The sequence below is a fragment of the Bicyclus anynana genome, chromosome 3 (genome assembly GCF_947172395.1).
Source record: "Bicyclus anynana chromosome 3, ilBicAnyn1.1, whole genome shotgun sequence".
Classification (NCBI taxonomy): Eukaryota; Metazoa; Arthropoda; class Insecta; order Lepidoptera; family Nymphalidae; genus Bicyclus; species Bicyclus anynana.
In genome coordinates this window covers 11,437,151-11,454,217 of record NC_069085.1, presented here as the reverse complement: position 1 = coordinate 11,454,217, position 17,067 = coordinate 11,437,151, and the positions used below count along the sequence as shown (strand labels likewise).

At 38.3% G+C, this 17,067-nt stretch overlaps 1 protein-coding gene and 1 long non-coding RNA gene across 2 annotated transcripts in view; one reads left to right on the top strand and one right to left on the bottom strand.

The window, feature by feature from the left end:
* LOC112047420 (neuroligin-1-like) overlaps positions 1-17,067 on the top strand; it is a 119,219-nt gene that overhangs the window by 24,045 nt on the left and 78,107 nt on the right. The window lies entirely within an intron of this gene.
* On the bottom strand, positions 2,685-3,671 carry LOC128199894 (uncharacterized). The gene is made up of 2 exons (XR_008252415.1): positions 3,404-3,671; positions 2,685-3,251 (listed from the first exon to the last, which is right to left on the bottom strand). It is a non-coding gene; the product is annotated as an uncharacterized LOC128199894 (long non-coding RNA).

Genomic DNA, 17,067 nt, shown 5'->3' with positions numbered 1-17,067 from the left:
AGCTAATGTAAACGGATAGGTAAGTGTTATCCTTCTATGAAATGGTTTCATGCGGTTTCCACATATTTTAATTAGGCTTGAGGAAATATACATTATATTTAATTGAGAGAAGACAGAAGGGTTTTAATATCCAAAATACAATTAACATTCCAGTTCTAGCAAACTAGCAGATACTCGCGGCTTCGTTCGTAAGAAAATCAATGTAAAACTTTCAACGTCTTTTCAACTTTATTAAATACTAGCTGACGCCGCGCGGTGAAGCGCTATCTAACACTGAACAAAAATTTTCAAATTGGACCAGTAGTTCCTGAGATAAGCTCGTTCAATCAAACAAACAAACTCTGCAGCTTTATGATATTAGTATAAGATTACATTTTAACAATGGTCCTTGTATCAATTTTTTCAAATGTAACTTGAAAAAGAAAGGACTTTCCCATAAAATACTCGTATAAGATCGTTGCTTTCCTACATACTTTCACTACTTATATATTATTCGACAAAAAGTAATGTATTTTTTTGTTATAAAATCTAATTTATCTCTATGCTAATATTTATCAAAATCGCTTCAGCGGTCTAGGCGTAACAGACAGATCCGCATTACTGTATTTGTAACGATAAAAATAATAAATAATATTACCGATACATACGTACAACATTAAAAATTTATAGCAGTCATCTGCTTAACGAGCCATGACGTCGCATCGTTAAAAGATAACGCGGTACACAGGGTGTATTGAAAAAACCTTCATTAGCTATTAAATGGCATTCAGAAGAACGGCATGTTACACATTCAGGTCATTTATCACGACCTGGTGCTCTCTCATTCATACAGTAAAAGTTCCCGTTCGAGTAGCACATTCGGATTTATACTGATAAGGCATTTGCTTAACGAGCGAGCCGATTATCCTTACAGATAGCGATGTATCGGGGAAAGGGTGCCGGATTACAAAGGGGGTAAATGTGGGGCGTTTTGTTTGGCCTATACTTATACCGTACGGGCGCTCTTTGAACTAAATCTGACTATTTCTAGCGTGGAGCTCCGATATCAAATATTCAGCTTTTATAACAGAGATAGAGCTAGTGCACTGTTTGTGTTCGGATTTTAAGGTTGAATTGAAAGTCACGGATCACCGCCGGGGCTGCGTTGGCGTTTGATATTCACTTTGGAATATGAAATATTTTTGTATATTGGTATTTTTGTATCAATTAACGTAGACGCAAATGAATTTATATGCTGTGTGTGCATATACGACTACGAGTATGTTATTGAATGTAGGTATATTATTTTAAGCATTGTTTTATTGAAAGTCAAACATTATATTGAATTTCAAAAAATATAATGATAGTAAAATATCGTTTGGAACCCTCTTCACGCGAGTTCAACTCGCACTTGTCCGGTTTTTTCATTAATATTTAGTTAATATTCTATTATTAGGATTTTCTTTCTATTTTTAAATTGTTAATTTTGAATGGTGTACAAATCTATATTCGTAATGAGGGAAGAGCGATAGAACGCGACACGGTTTATACTAATGCAACTTCCATCACATTAATTTTTGGATTTACACATATGTATATATTAATTATGCATGTACATAATACTGTAGTAAGTATGCATGCATACTACAAAGTATATAGTACTATGTACTACGAGTACATAGTATTATATACTTTGTAGTATCTTTTATTATTAAGACTATTGATTAATTTTTTATGTGTATTTTTTTCTTTAATAAAAATCATTATTATTATTTATTCAATTAAATCCGTAAAGAATATTTTGTATCGTCAATAAATAATGTTTAAATTATATTTTTTTACATAATAGCAATGATGATCATTAGTCGTAAAGCTATGAGGGTACAATGTGGGTTCTAAACACGTCCCTGTCTTATACGAGATCCACAACAAACGTAGCTGGTCATTTTTTGTTATCATATTAATTATGTTTTGATGAATATAAATTTGAGTAACCATGGTTTGTTTACAAAGAAAAGGAAATAATGAAGGGTTGTTTTGTCAGATAATTGACACAAAGAGATTGTGCTTATTAAATTTTGTTTGCTTTCGTAAACATTGTTGTTTTCCATTTCATTAATGAAATTAGATTTTGTCAGAACAGAAAAAGTGCAATATCCGGTAAGAATTCTTGTAATGAACGCCTGCGATTTTCCGTCGCTTTAAACTTAAGTGGCAATGAAAATTTCCTTCCATTTAACCAGTTTTTAAGAATAATTGAATTTAAAAATTGCGGATTAAAATTGTTCTTCAAGAATATCATTCCTTGTTCCCTAATAACTTTCACCTCTTTTCACCAGACTGCAAGAAGGGTTATGTTTTCGACAAAAGCCTTTGTCTAAAAGAATTTATTTATTTCGTCAAGTCTTACTTTTAACACGTTCAGTGCCACCGACTCGCCCGGAGAGTCCACGTAAATTTTATTCCAGCGCCGTAGACTCGCCTCGCGAGTTCAATGTTTTTGCAATTTTTTTTCAAAATGCATGTGTATTTTCTGCTTAAAATAATACTGAAGACTAAATATACACTAATCTAATGAATAACGTGGTGGGCCGGGTGTGCAGACCCAGTTTATAATCGAAAGAAAATAAACTATTCTGCAATGCCTTGAACTCGCTAGGCGAGTTCACTAACATAGATTCTCAAACTTTTATAAATGAAATATATAAAAGGTAGATACTTTTATTTTCATTTTACCAAAAGTCACATTCACTCGTAAAACAACGGCGGATTGTGTTCGACACCTTGTAGGGGCTCGAATTTGGTGTTCACCAAATGGGTACTTCTAAGTTTTTGAGTCTGTCCTTGCGTTTTTGTTAAACGAACGGTGCAGAAAACACAAACTCAACTCTCGGTCTATTACTTTAAGAGTTACAACTGAAAGAGGATCCCTTCGCATTGTTAAAAATTGCCGGCAAAACAAAAGGAACCGGTATTTTTTAACATGAACGCTCTGGTTAGTAAGCAATAAAAGCACTGATAACATTGTTTTTGCCAAGCTCTCATTGGTCAATCTCGAGTGAAGTGTTGTAACAAACCCGACTTTCTTTATATATAGATTAGTGTTAAGCACGACCCTTTCCTTATCGCACGCGTATATTTGTTTTCTATCATTGTGACTTGGCTTTCGATTACTGGACCTGTTGGAGTACCTAGCTACTGTTTTAACCCCTGGCAAACGTTTTCTGGACTTTGAGATTCTTGTGTTCTATGTTATTGTGTTTTGTGGTGGCCTGAAAATTTCGAAAGTAATTAAAATGTAACTTTACTCAAAACATCTATACATATAATAAGAAAATCTGTTTATAAAAACAATATAAGATATCAACAATAATCAGTATTTGTAAGATTGAGAGCCACTGCATAAATTACGAAACAAACTTACCTTTTCGTTTATTTATAGTGTTTCTTGCCATTTTCTTTTTGTTAAATTACACCATATACTAGTTAATTGCTTTAAACACGTAACGTACACTGTCACGGCCACAAAAATAACAGAACATAGTTTTTACCCTAACGCAATGCCACTGAACTCGCGTGGCGAGTCGAATGATTCGTATCGCAGCGCCGGCGACTCACCTAGCGAGTCCAACGTAAAATGTAGGCGGCTCCCGAGAAAACATCGTGAAAATCGTAGCGGTAATGAAAGTGTTAAGGTACGTGCTATATTTTAAAGTCTACTTAAATATTAATTATATTTACCTATATCAGGATTTGTTGTAGGTAAGTACATCGTGCGGTAGTTAATTTAAAGATAAATTGTGATATCATCATCATCATCTGCTCAGGTTTTGTCCTATAAACTTATACTTTAGAATTACGTATGCAACAATAACGTCAAAAAATCAATGTTGAATATGCAAAATCTGTACTAATATTATAGGGGTGTAAGGGGGAGGCTAGTACCAGTCAGTCTCCCCAACTGCCAACCTCACCTGCTCGTGGTGCACCCTGCAGATGGACCGACGAGGCTCTGGCGACCGACGAATGGCGGTATATCCATTCCCACAGGCTAGATTACGAAATGCCTCAGGCCGGTGTCGGGCAGCAGCGACACCGGCGCGAGTAATCTAGCACTGCGCTGACCAACCCGCATGCCCAGCGTGGTCAGTACTGGGCAAAACTTTGTATGGACGGCAAAAACAAAACACAGCCCCTAGTCCCCGGCAGCCCCGCTATTCCTGGCTCTGGCAGCGGTTATGGTAACGGCGGGGCAAGGGGTGTTAAGAATCTCCGGCAGAGATTCCGCTGCCAACCCCGACGACTAGACCTGGCAACATACAACGCACGCACTTTGAGGTCCGACGAAAAGGTCATCGAGCTGGAAGAAGTTATGAGCAAGTTGCACTGGGATATCATAGGATTGTCTGAAGTCCGAAGAGAGGGGGAGGGCTCGATAATCCTTGAATCCGGCAACATGCTCTACTACCGGGAGGGCGACCAACAGTCCCAGGGTGGTGTCGGATTTATCGTTCACAAGTCCCTCGTGAACAATGTTGTAAAAGTCGAGAGTGTGTCGAGCAGGGTAGCGTTCCTGGTCCTCCGAATTACCAAACGGTATTCGTTGAAGGTTATACAGGTTTACGCACCGACCTCGACACATCCCGACGAGGAGGTAGAGGTATTGTATGAGGATATTTCTAAAGCCATACATGCCTCAAACTCTTATTACAATGTTGTGATGGGGGATTTTAACGCAAAGCTGGGCGAACGTAGCGGTTCAGAGTTGAAAGTGGGACGATTTGGATATGGGCAACGGAACGATAGGGGCCAAATGTTGGCTGACTTCATGGAGAAGGAGGGCCTCTTTATGATGAACTCCTTCTTCAAGAAGCCACCACACAGGAAATGGACCTGGATGAGCCCCGATGGTTCCACGAAAAACGAGATCGACTTCATCTTGTCTACCAGACGGCAAATATTCAACGATGTTTCTGTGATCCATAGGGTGAAAACCGGTAGCGATCACCGAATGGTTAGAGGCACGTTGAATATCAACATTCAGCTGGAACGGTATCGACTGGTGAAGTCTACGCTCCGACCTACTCGTGCCCATATTCAAAACCCCGAGTCCTTTCAACTAGAACTGCAGAACCGCTTTGATTGCCTAGCAAATTGCGAAACTGTGGACGATCTGAACAACAGGTTCGTGGAAACTGTCCATTCCGTTGGGTCTAAGTTCTATAAGACCCACCGTGCGAAAAGAACCAAAAAGTTCTCGGACCAAACACTTAAACTCATGGAAGAAAGGCAAGAAATGAGATTACAGTCTTCAGCAGATGCGTCAAAATACCGACAAATCAGTAGACAGATCTCTAAGTCGCAAACCAGCGACTTGCGAAATTTCAATACCGAGCGTATTAAAAATGCGATTGAAAATAATCGAGGCTCGAAAGTTTTCGCCAGAGATCTGTCTATTGGACAGAGGCAGCTGACGCGTTTGAAGACCGAACACGGTAATCTAATTTCTTCCAAGCCCGAGTTATTAAGTGAGGTCGAGAAGTTCTATGGACAGCTATACACGACTACTCAGCAGCCTGTTGCCAATTTGGCTAAAGACCCCAGAGCCAAGTTGACCCGACACTATACCGAAGATATCCCGGACGTCAGCCTATACGAGATTAGTGTGGCTCTCAAACACCTGAAGAACAATAAGGCGCCAGGTGAGGACGGAATCACAGCAGAACTCCTGAAAGCGGGTGGAAAACCGATACTTAAAGTCCTTCAGCGATTGTTCAATTCCGTCATTCACGAGGGCACGACGCCTGAGGCGTGGCATAGGAGCGTGGTGGTTCTGTTCTTCAAAAAAGGTGACAACACCTTGCTGAAGAATTACAGACCCATCTCGCTGCTAAGCCATGTTTACAAATTGTTCTCGAGAGTCATTACGAATCGTCTCGCTAATAGGTTTGACGACTTCCAGCCTCCCGAACAAGCCGGTTTCCGAAAAGGCTTTAGTACCATAGACCACATCCATACGCTGCGGCAGGTTATACAGAAGACTCACGAGTATAACCAGCCACTTTGCTTAGCGTTTGTGGACTATGAGAAAGCCTTCGATTCGGTGGAAACCTGGGCTGTGCTAAGGTCATTGCAGAGATGCCGAATTGATTACAGGTATATCCAAGCGTTGAAGTGCTTGTACGAAAACGCCACTATGTCAGTCCGTATTCAGGATCAGACTACGAGGCCAATCCAGTTGCAGCGAGGAGTGCGTCAGGGAGATGTGATCTCTCCGAAGCTATTTACCGCCGCACTGGAAGACGTCTTTAAGCTTCTGGACTGGAGCGGACTTGGCATCAACATCAATGGCGAGTACATCACTCAACTGCGGTTCGCGGATGATGTAGTCATCATGGCACAGACTCTGGATGACCTTAGTACCATGCTCAATGACCTCAGCAGCGTTTCTCAACAGGTGGGCCTGAAAATGAACATGGGCAAAACAAAAATAATGTGTAATGCTCATGTATCGCTCCACCCAGTTATAGTTGAGAACGCTGCACTCGAAATTGTAGACGAATACATATACCTAGGACATATGATCCAGTTAGGTAGGTCCAATTTCGAGAAAGAGGTGAACCGTCGAATTCAACTCGGCTGGGCTGCATTCGGGAAGCTTCGCGACATCTTTTCGTCCGAAATTCCTCAGTGCCTGAAGACAAAAGTCTTCGAACAGTGCGTGTTGCCAGTGATGACCTATGGTTCCGAGACTTGGTCGCTAACTATGGGCCTCATAAGAAGGCTTAGAGTCACACAGCGGGCGATGGAACGAGCTATGTTAGGAGTATCTCTGCGTGATCGAATCAGAAATGAGGAGATCCGCAGAAGAACCAAAGTCACCGACATAGCTCAACGAGTTGCGAAGCTGAAGTGGCAATGGGCGGGGCACATAGTTCGAAGAGCCGATGGACGTTGGGGTCCCAAAGTGCTGGAATGGCGACCCCGCACTAGTAAGCGCAGTGTTGGCCGACCCCCCACCAGGTGGACTGACGACATCAAGCGAGTCGCAGGGATTCGCTGGATGCAGGCGGCTCAGTATCGTGATGTTTGGAAGTCCCTACAAAAGGCCTATGTCCTGCAGTGGACGTCCATCGGCTGATATGATGATGATGATGATGATGATGATGTACTAATATTATAAAGCTGAAGAGTTTGTTTGTTTGATTCAACGCGCTAATCTCAGGAACTACTAGTCCAATTTGAAAAATGATTTCAGTGTTAGATAGCCTTTTTATCGAGGAAGGCTATAGGCTATATATTATCTCCGTATTCCTACGGGAATGGGTATCACGCAAGTAAAACTGCGCGGCGTCAACTAGTTATTTAATTTACCTGCATGAAATATATACACGAGTACATTGATATTTACAGGTCTTGTCTGTTTAAGAATATCGACAACCTCTGTCATCGCTTTATTACAAACCTTGTAACTGGGGTCTCAATGAAAGATATATATATACGAAATAATTTAGCGAGCACTTGAGTGTAGTGCATAGATAACGTTGCTGCCCTTTATAGGTCTGTGGATATTGGGTCAATTGAGAGTGAGTGGCTGTACTCGGTTGTTTGCCAGCGCTCTGTAATCTAGTCGGATGGGCACATAGGCTGGCATGCTGTGTTGACTTCAGTATAGGTCCCGTAGAATTGCCGGGATAAAAATAGTCTATGTTTTTTTTTTAATTTTTATTCTTTACAAGTTAGCCCTTGACTACAATCGGTCTCAGCTGGAAATCAGCGCTTGGCATTGCTTTTCTGCGATGAACGGCTAATGCTGAGCAGCTGTAAACCCTTTCTGTTTGGTGTCACAGACAGTCATATAATATCTTAGATAGGATGTACTGTTTGTGACACTATAAATGAATAAACTTCTTTTCTTTCTTTTTTCAATAACGTATTTTTTTTTTTGATTTGGGGTTCTGACCTCATTGTTCGTTGCCAAGTACCAACGAGGCAGTTATTAATACTAGGAGTAGTGGTACAGATACTAGTTACTACAAACGGACATATCTGACGTTTCAAAAGTGCTTGTCAACTAAGCTTTAGATTTTTTTCGAGAAAATGACCTATTTTTATATCCTTGTTTAGCCGATCTACGGTTATATTCGTATATTGTGTAACTAACCCGACTTTAAAAGCGCTAGAGTGAACGAAAATAACGACCCAGATTTCCGTAAATTATAACCCTTTATTTAAACAAGACACGTTTCTGTGTTTGACATCGTTGGTAAAAAGGGGAAGGATATAGAAAAAAATATTTATTCTCATCCGAGACCTTTATTTCGCTGAATGGTTCAGGTGGCTCGCGGCAGATAATCGCAAACGTTTAATAAAAGCATCACTCACAGGTGTCACGTGTAACATATACGTTTCACTCGGGGCTATATATAAATTGTTCGCCTACCAAGGAGAATCACAATGAGATAATAGTACCTTCCAATTTTATATACGCATTAGCAGACGCCTCGTGGTTTTATCCGCAAGGTCCTCGTACCTGAAGAGGTCTAAATGCTTAAAACACTCACAAATAACATGGCTTTATAGTTCAAAGTAGCGAGTAGCAGGACGTGTTCGTAGCAAATATGCTTTCCAAAATATATAGGCAACTTTTTGAAATGAAATGAAATAAAATGAAATTTATTGTTAAAATAACCTTATATCATTATTTTTTTTTTATTCGGTACAAGTTATCCCTTGACTACAGTATTACCTGAATGGTTAGTGATGATGCAGTCTAAGATGGAAGCGGGCTAACTTGTTAGGAGAAGGAGGGTGAATATCCACACTACTTTCAGTTTCTACATGACATCGTATCGGAACGCTAAATCGCTTGGCGGTGCATCTTTGCCTAACTGGCGGTAACTAGCCACGGCGAAGGCTGCCCAGCCGGGGATTGAACCCAGGACCTCCGTTATGTAAATCCACCGCGCATACCAATGCGCCACGGAGGCCGTCAAATCATATCTGTATATACCAGCAAATATTTATAATAATTATATAAAAAAATATCAATAATATACTTGTAAAGAAATCGGATTTTCAACCTGAATACCTCAACGGTTAAATAGGTGAGCCGATAGATTCTATGATCAATCGTTGCAACATTGTCGTAGATTACGAGTGTATTGAACGCTAATGACCATAGCACGGGCAAAGGATGTTCAAAATAGCATTACCTACTTATAATCCAGGATCCGGGGAGAATTTTTACAATTGTTTACTATCAAGTTAATTTTCCGTGTGCAGCTTCATCTTGATGAGGATTCTGGACTGTTAGCAATTACAATATATTAGAGTTATTTGTGTAGAACTCGTTCAGTGTATATACAATACATACATTGGAATATAGAACTTTATGTATTAAATAATAGATTTTTTACAAAAATTTTGTTATTATATTATGACTGTCGTTAAAATCATTAAGAACCGCACCGTTTGATGTTGCGGCTCAGCGATGTGGTCACGTATTAACGTAACGGATACATGAGTACATTTCAACCATGCATCAACCAAATAACAGATAATGGGGATGATGACTTGGTTTGAATATATTGATTTTTATGATACATTCGGGTAAATAAGGTCAATGTTAACTAATTTATACATAAAAAGCAAAGATTGTCTGGATATTTGTAAAATAAATGAGATTATAAAATTTCAAAATCTATTAAAAATCTTTTATCGTAATTAGATGAAAATTCATACAGTTTTAGCTTCCTTACATTGAATGTGACATTTTTTAATAAATTAACTACAAACATAAACGCACAAATAACAAATATATTAGTAGTTTTGTTTGAGCGCACATACAAATCTAACGATCATTACATTACCAACGACGTCATTAGTTCGTGCCATTTTGTATGGGGCGTTTTTCAGGGATCCGCGGCAGCGCCGCAAATCTGACCTTTTAAATGCCTGTAGCTCCGAAATTAATGATCGCAGATACCCTGTTCCTTTTACAAAATTGCTTTACTATTAGCATACTCTTAATTTATATACAATTTAAAAAACTGTCATCATCCCTATTGTCATTATTATTGATTTATACTGACAATTAATTATAACCTCTACAAAGAACAAACTGAATGTTTTTTTTTATTCTTTCCAAGTCAACCCTTCAATACAATCTCACCTGACTGTAAATGATAATGCAATCTAAGATGGAATCAGGCTAACTTATTAGGAGGAGGATGAAAATCCACACCCGTTTCGGAAATGTATAAGTTTCATTTCATTAGGGGTTCTTTCTTATCCATAAAAATAGTAAATGATCATAATATCATAGTCCATTAGAGCAACCTGGCAATTGACCTGCATCGCCTTACCTCATGTGGCAAATATTTTTTATATTTATATTCTTTGGTTTCGTAACCACGGCTGAAGCCTCCCACCAGCAAGCCACGGCCGAAGCCTCCCACCAGCAAGCCATGGCCGAAGCCTCCCACCAGCAAAAACAAACAGATGTAAACATTTTAAATTTATTTATTTAAAATTAAACAACGATACAGAAAATGCTTTACTTTCATATTTCTAAGATAGATAGTAGTAAATGGTACGGTAATTATACTTGTGTAAGAGTAGCAGGTACCACGCGATTTCACCCGCTTAGTTTCCACTTTTTTACTCGCTGATAATGTAGGTTCTATTGAAATGGTTAAAATCAGTCCAGAAGTTAAAATCGTTAAAATCTTAGCCTTTTCGCTACAACTAATAAAAATGTGTAGATATCATGTTATTATTTTTTGTAATTAAAAGTTGACTTTTTTATTTATTAGTTGTAAAATTTTATGAAGACTTTTTATTGCGTTCGAGCTTTTATTTTTTATTACCTTTTTAATTAGACCATTTACTTTAAGGTAAGTAATAATTTTAATGTAGTTTTTTCTTTTTTCTTTTACTTTGCTATTTAAGAATTAAATAATGATAATCATAGATGGGCGCTATAGTATAAAAAATAATTTAAATAGTTCGATATTAGTGTATTGTCACTATCTGCACTCTACAGGTGTTATTTTGTTTTAAACTTAGATTACATCATAAGTAGGTCGGTTTAATATAAAACCTCGATCGTAGTAAGTTTAAAATTGCTGTATTACGGTGGAAATATCAAGAAAGTTAACAAATTGCAATCAGGAAACGCCGTGAAAGAATTTCTGCTCCAGCTTAACGTTTAAGAACCGAGGAAGTTAACTACCTACCTACTTCGCGTGGATTGTTGAAATGTTAACTATAATAAAGCCTCACAAAGTACTATGATAGCTTTCATTTTCAGAATGAAATCGTAAGAGTTCTAGGTTTATCTCTAATTAGCTGACGCCGCGCGGTTTCACCGGCGTGGTTCTCGTTTCTGTAGGAGTACGGGGATAATATATAAACTATAGCCTCGATAACCTTTCTCGATAAATGGGTTATCTAACACTAAAAGAATTTTTTAAATCGGACTAGTAGTTCCTGAGATTAGCGCGTTCAATCAAACAATCAAACAAACAAACAAACTCTTCAGCTTTATGTATAAGTATAGATATAGATTAAGCGATAAGCTTGTTTAAAAAGGGAGAGTGTGACAAAAGTCCAAAGATCAATAAAACTTTAGTCCTCTCGAATTTAACGGCGTCCTAACCGTGGAACTGTTAATGTCATTATATTTCTTTTTAACCCCCAACGCAAAAAGGTGATGAAAATCGGTTGAGCCGTTTAAAAGCTTTGGGGGTTGAAAGTGGGGAAGAAGTATTCGAGTGGGGTCTCATATGAGAGCACTCTGAAAGAGAATATTGATGACTTGATCGCGAGTGTAATTATTAATATCCTAACTCGTTCAAAATTTTCTATTTTTAAATCATTTTCTGACCAATATTCCTCATTTCCTTCTTTATACGAAGATATATATGGATACGACATTAGTCCAACACGAGGGGATCGACCCTATTGGTGTTGTGTCTGGTCCCTTAACCAACGAAGGATATAACCTATAGTGAACTAAGGCTTAGGAGTATCCATCATTTACCATCATGTATGTAAGTTTATGACTGTCCTTGTTTAACGAGCTGTTTGCAAATAAGACTAGTTTTAGTTGTTACAGCTTTTAATTGTCGAACCGCAGTTTGGAGTAGTTGTAGCGAGTTGGAGAATGTTATTAGTTGAATTATATGAACCTCAGTGTACCATAGGTCTCATTTGTCTAATTTTATTACATGACACTAACGAGAATTCGCAATGCGTAATGTATTGCAGATGTTACAAATAATAATTTCATTATACAGCAATTTCTAAAATTAGGTTAATTCTATACTTGTGGGATATTATGGAGACTGTCGCTTAGTTGTTTGTCTATCGTTTTATAAAAGGAAATTTTGGGTTCAATTCTAAACATTTTGTCTAATTGAAGATTTTTTCCTATACGATCGTTTCAGGTTGGCTTTATTCGTAGCTCCGTATTATCTATGACGTGCTTTCAAGCTCTTTTGCCTTCTGGTATGTCTTTATACCATTATACGAATTTACCATTACGATTATACCAGGGATATAGATTGAATAAACTATACCCCAATAAATTGTCTCAAGATAGCGTGCTTCACACCTTAAACCACATCCTTACTAGATCAATCTCTGCATTCTGTAAAGTTACAGCGCTGTGACTTCGTTCATTTCCATGGCAACTTTGTTGTTAGTAACTTTTTAATTTTGGCATCCTATAAACAAACAAGTTCAAAATCGAATAAAACCTGTTATACTCGTCGGTGAAAAGTTCGTCAACTAATGTAAAATAGCGGAATCGCATCCCAAATGACAACGCAGTCAAGCGATAACTTAAATGTCAAGCGTTGAAAAAATTGAGCTTATTAATGAGTCAACTGCCACTTGGGCCAGTGTTTAGATTGTGTGGGTTCGAATTCAGGGTCGGGCTATATTTTAGTTAGGAATCTCAGCCCGGAGTTGGATATGGTGGTGTTACACCCCGTGTCTCGGAGAGTGCCTACTCTTGGTCCCGGTCATTATTATTATTATTCGGTCATTATTTAGACGGCTGCGTGGCGCAGTGGGTAGTGCTTGCTGCTTTCTGCATCCACGGCCGTGGGTTCGATTCCCACAACTGGAAAATATTTGTGTGATGAGCATTGGTGTTTTCCAGTGTCTGTGTGTATTTATACATTATATAAGTATTTATATGTAGTATATATCTATATATTAATATTATAATATCAACTATCTTAGCACCCATAACACAAGCATAACAGCATACATAACTGTATGCTTACTTTGGGGCTAGATAGTGATGTGTATTGTTTAAGTATATTATCTGATAGTGCGATCGTTAATTATCAACCCACCTATAAGCCCACCAACTTGCTTTGGAGCAGCGTTGTGAGTCTAAGTCTCAATTTTTATTTTTAAATTTTTTAAATTTCCCATTCAAATAGTCGGGAAAGGCTGTGCTAGGAGTGGGTGAGGATTCAACCACCCCCCCTCGGTGATGAGTCCAACCGCTCTGAACGTTGAGCTATTGAGGTTCAAATCTCATCTATAAGAAAGAATATTGCGTGACCCTGTAGCTGATAGTGATGATAATAATTTGCTTGTGTTGTAGTATGTTGATTGGAAGCGATACAAATTCAGATGATCTATCCTCCAGAAATAGGTTATGCCTCGACATACATATTATGATAAGCGAACCGTTTGATGCCAATAGTCGGTTTGCGGTTTCAGTTTACACCTGTGGTAAATACCAGAATGTATAATATATTATGTTTGCTACATACACGTTACCTATATAATACTGTACATCATTGTCCATAAAGTAAAACACTGTAGGCAGTACAGTGGATTTGACCTCTGCCTTCGATTTGGAGGACGTAGGTTCGAATCCGGTCCGGGGCATGCACGTCCAACGGTTCATTTATGTGCATTTTAATATTTTTTTGGCTGGTGGGAGGCTTCGGCCGTGGCTAGTTACGTTAGCCGACAAAGACGTACGCCAAGCGATTTAGCGTTCCGGTACGATGTTGTGTAGAAACCGAAAGGGGTGTGGATCTTTATCCTATTCTTATCAAGCTAGCCCGCTTCTTTTTTAAATTGCACCATCACCTACCATTAGGTGAGATTGTAGGCAAGGGCTAACTTGTATATAATAAAAAAAGTAATTGAGCGCTATTATTACCTATACTAATATTATAAAGCTGAAGAGTTTGTTTGTTTGATTAAACGTGCTAATCTCAGGAACTACTGATCCGATTTCAAAAATTCTTTCAGTGTTAGATAGGCCATTTATCGCGGAAGGCTAAAGACTATATATTATCTCCGTATTCCTGCGGGAACGGGAACCACGCGGGTGAAACTGCGCGGCGTCACATACCAGTTATAAATTTGCTAACACCGTTAGGTAAGTATTCCTACAACGTAGTTCCTCGTGATCCGCACACGAATGGCAACAATTGAATTCGTAAATAAACGTTCAGTACCTAATCAGTGATATTCATTAATCCTTGTGATTTAAACTTCACTCCGCAGCCACTTTATATGTTGATTGGGTAATTTTACCAAAGCGTTCCCTCACTCGAAACGATTAGTGATTCGAATTACCATCTCCCTTTTTTCGCCGTTTGCTTTTTACCGGAATTTTTCGCCGCAAGAATTAAAAGTTTCTCGGGCGTTTTATTGCAGGTAAAACGTTTCTGACTAAGAAACGTTTGACTGGTGCTTTGAAAATATTAACTTTAAAATAAAAAACAATAAAAAAATAAAAAGCATATGAAATTTACATCTTTACTAGACGATAGGTCGACTCAGCTAACGAGCGCATTATTTATATTGGATTTGGTAATTATAAACAGTGAAATAGCGCATAAAGCGTTAAAAGCTTTATTAGTTAAAACTAGCTGACACCACGCGGTTTTACCCGCGTGGTTCCTGTTCCTGTAAGAATACAGGGATTAAATATAGCCTTTAGCCTTCCTCGATAAATGGGCTATCTAACACTGAAATAATTTTTTAAATCGTACCTGCCTACCTTTAGTAGTTCCTGAGATTAGCGCGTTTAATTAAACAAACAAACTCTTCAGCTTTATAATACTAGTATAGATTCATATTTAATCTTTACAACTTACTAACATTTTTCAAATATTAAAGCAATATTGAGATAGGTACAACAAAAACAAACATAACATAAACTGAGTACCTACGATTAGCCGAAACATAGCTACATAGTTGTAAAGTATTATTTTGCGAATACTCAAAAGAGTGGCTTAAGATAGATCTCTTTGATGTTGCCCGGTTACAGCGGACGGTCTTTGAACATCATCGGTCAAAGGTAGAAAGGGTCGCAGACGTCAAAGATAGCCAAGGACTCATTGCAAGATTTAACCCAACAAATTGTAGCACTAAATGAAACAAGCATACATACTCTGTACTTAAGTAAAATTGAGATATAGGGACTGCGAGATCCCTAGCTAGTTAATTGCTCACTTACCCTGTTAACTACGGCTCTCGCCGTATTAGAGCCATTTCCAGAGCAATTACTTCTTTATGTACCACAAATAGTAATTGTATGATAATTAATTTGCTTATACGACTGTGAGTAAATGTCACAACTTGCATACTTAACGTTTATTGAATGTAAATATGCCGTTAAGTATTCGAACCTCGAAGGCACCGATTTTATTTTTAATTCTAATTTATAATATTTTCAGTGTAGACTTTTTTTTAATTTTTTTTATTCTTTACAAGTTAGCCCTTGACTGCAATCTCACCTGATGGTATGTGATGATGCAATCTAAGATGAGATAAGACTAACTTGTTAGGAGGAGGATGACAATCCACACCCCTTTCGGTTTCTATAGAACATCGTGCTGGAACGCTAAATTGCTTAGCGGTACGTCTTTGTTGGTAGGGTAGTAGCTAGCCACGGCCAAAGCGTCCCACCAGTCAGACCTGGACCAATTAAGAAAACCTCAATTGGTCCAGCCGGGGATCGAATCCAGGACCTCCGTCTTGTAAATCCACCGTACATACCACTGCGCCACGGAGGTCGTCAATACCTTATAGACTCATTTATTTCCGAATTTTGATGTTCTTCGCGTTAATTTTCGAAAATAAAGTGTAGTAACCAAATCGTGATCCCTGAACTAATTAATTTAATTATTAATAGTGATGAAATCATAACAATTTAAGTTTAATTGTTTCAATACAGTTAAGGTTAAACGGGTCGTTTAAAGCTTTAACGATATTGTTACCCGATGCAGTGAAGGATTAAAGTTGTAATTGTTTAAATATAAATCCATATTGGATTTATATTTTTGCAATTTGTAGTTCGTCGTTAAGGTGGGTACAGATTGGTGCAATGCAACATGTAATGCAACATGCAATGCAAGAATTTGACGTCCACATTGCTGCAATGTATCACGAATGCTCGTGGTTTGGACGCCTCGCGCGCACGAACTGCGCCTGGGTCGCGCACGCTCCGAGCGTTACAACTCGTGCGCGGTTCGATCCGAGATTTGTCGGTTTTTGGTACGAACACAAAGGGGCGCGCAGTTTGCGCAGGACTGAGCCGACTGATTCGTAGTCAATGCGCGTACCGCGCGCGCCACACGTCCAAGGCAGCAGGGAACATGCAATGTAAGGCAGAATATTACATTACATGTTGCATTGCACCAATCTGTACCTACCCACCTTTATCAGTACTAGACGAGTCATCTGTGTTTGTTACTGCTTCACGCAGTAACTAACTAATGAATTGTTTTGGTTGATATTTAGAATGGACACATTACATATACTACCCAGGATTAGGATAGTCTATTTTGAAGCCTGGATAAACTACATTGAATCTCGTAAAGTCCATGATTTCTGCATAATTTTTGAAAAGAATAGAAGTTCACGGGAACAAAGGTCACTGGCGTTTTTGGTGTATAATAGAGTATTCTACACTGATTTTAAAGTAAGTGTATTAAGTAAAATACTTACTACATTTACTTTACTAGTAGTTCTTACAGTAAGTAAGTATTACTTATGTACACCCTCGCCTATATCTTTATAATTTTTATTATTAGAGTC